Genomic DNA, 8,474 nt, shown 5'->3' on the forward strand with positions numbered 1-8,474 from the left:
AAATGAGTGCAAAATCAACTCTGTAAAAGTTGTTAACAGAAAAACAACGATGTCATGTTAATTAAGAAACATTGTCCTCAAATCATGAAGGAAATTTGGGAAATTCCTTAAAATTTTTATTGCTTAAGGACTGTCCATAATTGTCAAACCTTCATTCTTATATAAAAGAATTCCATTATCAATTCAAAGAATTTGTATGTCACTAATAACGACGACTTCTCAGCAAAAAATTGCTTATTAGGAAATAATGCAAAATAAGCGCAAAATCTATGACGTAGAAGTTGTTAACAGGGAAACAGAGATATAATGTTGATTAAAAAAATTGCCCTCAAATCATGAAAACAATTTGGAAAATTGGATTTTTATTGTTTAGAGACCATCCATTAATGATGACACACTTTTATTCCTAAATATAAGAATTCCATTATCCATAATATAAGATTTCCATTATCCATATAAGAATTCCATTATCCATAATATAAGAATTCCATTATCCATTATATAAGATTTCCATTATTTATAATATAAGAATTCCATTATCCATAATATAAGAATTCCATTATCCATAGTATAAGATTTCCATTATCCATAATATAAGAATTCCATTATCCATAATATAAGAATTCCATTATCCATAATATAAGATTTCCATTATCCATAATATAAGATTTCCATTATCCATAATATAAGATTTCCATTATCCATATAAGAATTCCATTATCCATAGAAAATCTTTCTCCAAATTATCTTTAGTAAAAAAATACAAAGTTGACTAAAAAGAAACAAAAAACTTTCCGTGTATGTCATCAATTAACTTCGAAATGATGACTTTTCAGCAAAAAATTGCTTATTAGGAAATAATGCAAAATAAGCATGAAATCTATGATGCAGAAGTTGTTAACAGGGAAACAGAGATATGATGTTAATTAAAAAAATTGTCCTCAAATCATGAAGGCAATTTGGAAAACTCCTTAGATTTTTATGTTTTAGAGACCATCCATAAATGATGACACGCTTTTATTCCTAAATACAAGAATTCCATTATCCATAATATAAGAATTCCATTATCCATAATATAAGAATTCCATTATCCATAATATAAGATTTCCATTATCCATAATATAAGATTTCCATTATCCATAATATAAGATTTCCATTATCCATATAAGAATTCCATTATCCATAGAAAATCTTTCTCCAAATTATCTTTAGTAAAAAAATACAAAGTTAACTAAAAAGAAAAAAAAAACTTTCCGTGTTTGTCATCAATTAACTTCTAAATTTTAAATTAACTTCTAACTTCTAAAGCAAAACGTTACTTATTAGTAAATGAGAGCAAAAATCTACGATTTTAAAAATTGTTTACAGGAAAGCAGCGATGCCATTTTAGTTTTTTTTTTTTTTTTTTTTAAAAAAATCAAGTTCAAATCTTAAAGAAAAGTTGGGAAACTCCTTGAAATTTTTTTTAAGGGAAAGGTATTAAGGACTGTCCATAAATGTGTCACACTTTTTTTCAACTATAAGAATTCCTTTATCAATTCAGACAATTTTGTCCAATATTTTCTTCAATAAACAAATACTAAGTTAGAAAACTAAAAAGTATCTGATGCCAGTAATTATGTAAAAGTTCTGTCTATCAGTAATTATATAAAAGTTCTGTATATCAGTAATTATGTAAAAGTTGCTTACAGTAATTTATTATCAAGGTTAATCAAGTTTTTATAGCGGTTAGTTAAAAAGAATCAACCTCAATTCATAAGGAAAATTTGGGAAATTCCTTGAAATTTTTATTACTTAGGGACCGTCCANACGCCATCTGGCGGTATAAAAAGAAAAAGACTTCGTAGCTATCCTTCCCAGGGAATGACAACAAATATTATTGATACAAACGTTTTAAAAATTAGGAGTAGTCGATGGACCCCCAAAATATGACCAATGGATCCCTAAGGGGTGCATGAACCACAGGTTAAGAAACCCTGCTGTAGAGGTTACGATTATAACAGCGGGTGCGATAACTTCGTCAAACTTCATACTACTTACCAAAAATTTCAAAGCTAAACCTAATTATACTCTGTGTCCAGTATATTGGAGAACATCATTTGTTTTAATTTATCACTGAAAAAATTCTTATGCTTTTTTTTCTTTCTGCTTTTCTTAACCAAGTCTACGTTATTCCTTTACGAAATGAATGTCTATGTTATTATAAATGTCTATGTAATTTTTAATTACAATGAAAAATTATAAAATAGGGGAAAAAATTCAATTCAAACAACTTCTTAAACAGTTATGTGTCATATAAATATCGTATTATTCGAATATTCAATATGTAAATATCTTATCATTTGAACCTAGTAGATTTCGTTCATGACCAAAATGTGATGAAATACATTTTAAAAATTACACTGGTAAGCACATATTTTGTTGCATTTACAAAAATACTTGATTTAGCCTAGTTCGGATGCGAGGATTTCAAATCTGAAATTAGTTCTGCACCTAAAACTACAGATTTTTTTAAACGACGTTTTTAGTCAATTTTTTGTCGAATAGTACAAGTTTAAAAATGTTATGTATAACAGGGGATCACATAAATGTTGCGACAAACTTACAGAGGAGGCATGGGTACATCATCGGAATTAAAATGGCATAAGAACCCATGACCAGAAATGTCATCGTACGCAGCTAGGGCACTTTCCCAATTATGACCTGCTTAAAAGCACACGAAGAAACAGTTAGTTCCAAGTTAAGTATAGTTCTAAGTAAATATCGTATATTCTAACATTATTTGAAATTCAGGTCTCATGACGATTGTTGCATTTTTTACTGCATGTACCATCGCCATTTTTAACGGAAAACGCGTCACAATTTGATATCCAGAATTAGAATTTTCCAAATTAGATGTCATTTGGAAACTCAAAAAAGGAAAAAATGAAAAATATATATTTAAAAGACTATCTATTCTTCTATTCTTCTTGGCAACTTCTATTCTTCTTGGAACTACAGCCCGGTGCAAGCCACTACGATCTCCTAGAATTTTTTTTCTTTGAAATCATCAGATGCATGACTTGTAATAGCAATGCTTGATCACTAACAGCAAAGTAATTTTAAAACACAAAATTCGAGAAATGAAATAATTAAAAAAAAAAAGAAAGTAAAATTGTGTTAGATTATACTGAGCCTAAGAAACTAACAGTCTGAATTGTCCAGTTTAATAAACAAATAAGCACTGAGCAATTAAATAAATGGTAAATACATAGTGAACAAATAATCTGAAGAAACTACAGCGGAAATATATACTTGGTTAAAAACCTCTTTGGCTTTAAAAAAAATAGAAAGAAAGATGGCATAAAAGTCAACATGTGTCTCTAAAAAAGATACCCATTCTCAAGAATATCCAAATGTGAATGAGAAAAGCAGTGATTTGAAACATAAAACAAAAAAGTGCTTAAAACATAAAAAAGTGATTTGAATCATAAAACATAATGTTGCTTTCCAAAAATGGAAAAATAAAGGTAAAAAACAAAACTAGAAAAAACCACGGTTGCCGAGAGTGAAACGAAAAATAAATAAAGATGATAAATTAAAATTAGTAAAACAGCTGTTACCAAGAGAGGCAAGTTAGGGCAGAATGCATTTCGATGCTCTATTAACAGGTGATGACGATTACACGCTATTAACAAGGGAAAAACCATTCATGTGAATGAAACAAGATTTCAGGCAACCAAGATGAGCTGATGTGACAGGGCTGGAAATAATGTTGGCATTGTCGAAATTGAATTTATGCTCAAGATTCCAACGATGAGCATAATAGATATCGCATTCTTGATAACGAATACATCTATCGTGTTCCTTCAGTTCAAATTTTAAAGCACGTTTGGTTTGTCCAATGTAGCCAAGGCCTCCCAAACAAGATATTTGATAAATGCCCTAGCTATATTCGATGCTGATAGGATCTTAAAGAGACTTAAATTTATTTTTTTGACGCTCCTGAAAATATCTTTAGAACCAAAATGGGAGAAGATATTCGTAATTTTGCATCAAACGGGAGAGAAAAAAGGGATATTGTTGTTTCTAATGGCACTTGCCAACCAGCAAGCCTGCTTGGTGAAACCAAGCGTATTTAGGGCAAGAGATGCGTTTCTTGTTTTTCAGTGGCGCCATCTATGGCTAAGAATACGAATTCAACCACACATACGTCACAGATTGTTTATAGGGCGGACCCATTCATATATCCATTCATTCATCCACAGATCGTCATCCACTGCCAGAGAACTACCAATCTCTAATTCAGTACCCCCAGAGGTATGATTTGTTTTGGGAACATGGAGGACTTTCCATACCACTATTAAATTTTTTTTCGAATCACGAACAATGATTATAATGAAATTTCTAAGCCTAACTCACGAAGAAAATATTCACAAGAAAAGGAAACTTGCGAAAGATTCTGATATATATTCTTTGGTAAAGTTTTTTAAATTTTTTTTTTATAAAACTCAAACTAGTTTATTACGGTATATAAAATTTTAGTTACATTTAAATATTTTTATTATTGTTTTTAATTCTAATTCCATGTAAATAATAAACGTGTCACAGCGAGTGTTAAATGAAATTTCTTAGGGTAGCTCTTAACCGCACAAGCATAACCACTTTTATTTCATAAATTATAAATATAATGTGTGGGGAATACTAACATGAATTAAACTAATATGAGCCATCGAGTAACGAAATAAAACTAAATTACAAAAAATAAATTGTTTATTAAAAACTCTAAATATGAAAAACTGAATTAGAACATACTTCAAATTTCCAAAGTAAGTTGAGAAAAAAGGCTCTGCGTCCAGAAACTCGCTTAAAGCCAAAGTAGACTGCTGTAGCGAAATCGCTAATCCAACTGAAGCAGGCAAAAATATTCTAGTCAGCAAGAGATTCAGAGAACAAATCAACAAATAACAAATAAGAAAAGATTTCTCCTAACAAGTTATTGTCAGATTATTCAACTACGGCTGAACATAATGTAATACCGATTTTCAATGTTAAATTTTGGTAACTTCATTTTTAACATCAATTTCAACAACTAAATAATGATGTTATTGTTGTAATGCATTTCAGTGGCCTTGCAATTTGTAATAGAAAATGTACTTTTAAAATAAGTTTTTAGAATTATAAATGAAAAATCTATTCATATATTTTCTTTGTTTATCGTAAGGAATAACATTGGTTCGAATCAAAGAGTAAAATTTTATCTAAACAATACTATTGTGCATTTTTTTAGCATTACATTATACCCTTAGTATAATGTAATGCTAAGAAAATAATAGTATATTGTATAGTATATCATATTATGCGAAAGTTAAAGCAGAGTAAACAAATATTTATTACATGATTTTGTTTCAACATTCTTTGAATGTGCCGAATTTATATCAATGAGAATTTAAAGGTAAGAAGGTATTTTATTTACGTCTCACTAGAGCTGCACAATGGGCTATTGGCAACGGTTTGGGAAACATCCATGAGGATGATCCGAAGATATGCCATTGCAATTTTGATCCTCTGCAGAGGGGATAGCTCCCCTGACAACGTGCGAGAAGTCGAGCACCTTACGGTAGAACAGTTAAACGAGGATCGATCGATACCGTGCACCCTCGATCCCTACGCAGGCTGATCAAACAGGTCACTCACCCGCAACCAGTGATGCTTAACCTCGGTGTTCTACTGGGAACCGTGTCTTCACGATCAGTCTAGCGCGGGACGAGAATTTAAAGAAGATAAAACTTTTTTAGAAGATAACTACTTTTTTTGGACGTCAATATTTTTTTCTAGTGGCTGGATGGCGCAGTTGGTTTGTCGTTGGCCTTCTGAGCCCAAGTCTACGGGTTCGATCCCCGGCCCAGACAACGGATTTTCGGGATGCAGAAAATCCTCAGCGGCCATGTCGTATGATTATGCGGCATGTAAAAGNTGCATCAAACGGGAGAGAAAAACGGGATATTGCTGTTTCTAATGGCACTTGCCAACCAGCAAGCCTGCTTGGTGAAATCAAGCGTATTTAGGGCAAGAGATGCATTTCTTGTTTTTCAGTGGCTCCATCTATGGCTAAGAATACGAATTCAACCACACATACGTCACAGCTTGTTTATAGGGCGAACCCATTCATTCACCCAGAGATCGTAATTTTGACTTGAACCAGAGAACGACCAATCTCCAATCCAGTACCCCCCAGAGGCATGATTTGTTTTGGGAACATGGAGGACTTTCCATACCACTATTAAATTTTTTTTCAAATCACGAACAATGATTAGAATGAAATTTCTAAGCCTAACTCACGAAGAAAGTATTCACAAAAGGAAACTGCGAAAAATTCTGATATATATTCTCTGGTAAAAATTTTTTTTTATAAAACACAAACTGGTTTATTACTGAATATATAATTTTAATTGCATTCAAATATTTTTATTAAGTTTTATTGTTTTTTAATTCTAATTCCATGTAAATAATAAACCTGTCACAGCGAGTGATAAATGAAATTTCTTTGGGTAGTTCTTAACTGCACAAGCATAACCATTTTTATTTCATAAATAATTAATATAAAGTAATACCGATTTACAATGTTAAATTTTGGTAACTTCATTTTTAACACTGATTTCAACAACTAAACAATGATTTAATTGTTGTTATACATTTCAGTCGCCTTGCAATTTGTAATAGAAAATTTACTTTTAAAATAAGTTTTTAGAATTATAAATGAACAATCTATTCACAGATTTTCTTTGTTTATCGGAAGGAATAACATTGGTTCGAGTCAAAGAGTAAAATCTTATCTAAACAATACTATTATACATCTTCTTAGCAATACATTATACTCTTAGTATAATGGAATGCTAAGAAAATAATAGTATATTTTATAGTATATCATATTATGCGAAAGTTAAAGCAGAGTAAACAAATATTTGTTACATGATTTTGCTTCAACATTTTTCTTTAATGTGCCGAATTTGTATCAGTGAGAATTTAAAGGTAGGTAGGTATTTTATTTACGTAACACTAGAGCTGCACAATGGGCTATTGGCGACGGTCTGGGAAACATCCCTGAGGATGATCCGAAGATATGCCATCGCAATTTTGATCCTCTGCAGAGGGGATAGATCCCCTGCTTTGGCAGCCAAACGGCCTGCGAGAAGTCGAGCACTTTATGGTAGAACAGTTTAACGAGGACCGATAGCGTGCACCCTCGGTCCCTACGCAGGCTGTTCAAAAAGGTCACCCACTCGCAACCAGTGATGCTTAACTTCGGTGTTCTACTGGAAACCATGTCTTCACGATCAGTCCAGTGCGGGACGAGAATTTAAAGAAGATAAAACTTATTTTTAATCATAAAGTGAAAAATCTTTTAATTAAATATTCTTCCGAGATACTATCTGTATTTATCATAAGAAATTAATATTAGTAAATACCCATAGTGTTGCTGTTGTTGTTCATTTACATCGCACTGGAGCTGCACAATGGGCTATTGGCGACGGTCTGGGAAACATCCCTGAGGATGATCCGAAGACATGCCATCACAATTTTGATCCTCTGCAGAGGGGATGGCACCCCCGCTTCGGTAGCCCGACGACCTGTACGCGAAGTCGAGCACTTTACGGTAGCACAGTTTAACGAGGACCAATACCGCACACCCTCGGTTCCCACGCAGACTGGTCCAAGTGGTCACCCATCCGCACACTGATCGCAGTCAGTGATGCTTGACTTCGGTGATCTGATGGGAACCGTGTCTTAACAACCACTGCGGGATATACCCATAGTGTGAAATTGTATTTAAATGATTTATAAAAGTATTCAAAGAATTACAACGAATTGAAAATACAGTGATGAAAAATCTATTATGTGACGTCATAAAACGTGCAGCGAAATCGATGGGTACAACACAACCTAATCCTTTCTTGGAAATAACACAACCTTATGTATCTTCTCACCTTGCTTTGATATTGAGTCAAAACTCTTTCTTGAAATGAATGACAAACTATAAAATTTCAAGGGATAATGCGAATGTTATTTATTGGTACTTATTTTGAAAATTTGCACTAACTACTTTTTTTGGACGTCAATATTTTTTACTAGAATCATTCATGCACTTTGGAGTTGAGTTGTAAATTTTTCTAAATAGAACAATCGCTTTCCCAAATATTAAGTAAAAATGTGCGTGGTATAATTTAGAAATTAATTGCCCAGAGAGAGTCGTATAAAGGCGTCGATTAAATAACAAATCACGAAATTCAACACATCATAATGTTCTCGTTAATATTCTCAATAATCCAGTCATAAATATTATCTGTTGTATAAATTAGATAGTACTTAAGCCTAATCTCCGTTGTACGAATGGACGTTTTTTTTTACGAGAATATGTTCGTGTAGCTATAAAATTCGAAATGAGTAATTGAATACGACTTTTCGAAGGTGTAGATTAGTTCGACATTCGATTT

Source organism: Parasteatoda tepidariorum, chromosome 6 (genome assembly GCF_043381705.1).
Source record: "Parasteatoda tepidariorum isolate YZ-2023 chromosome 6, CAS_Ptep_4.0, whole genome shotgun sequence".
In the NCBI taxonomy this organism is placed as follows: Eukaryota; Metazoa; Arthropoda; class Arachnida; order Araneae; family Theridiidae; genus Parasteatoda; species Parasteatoda tepidariorum.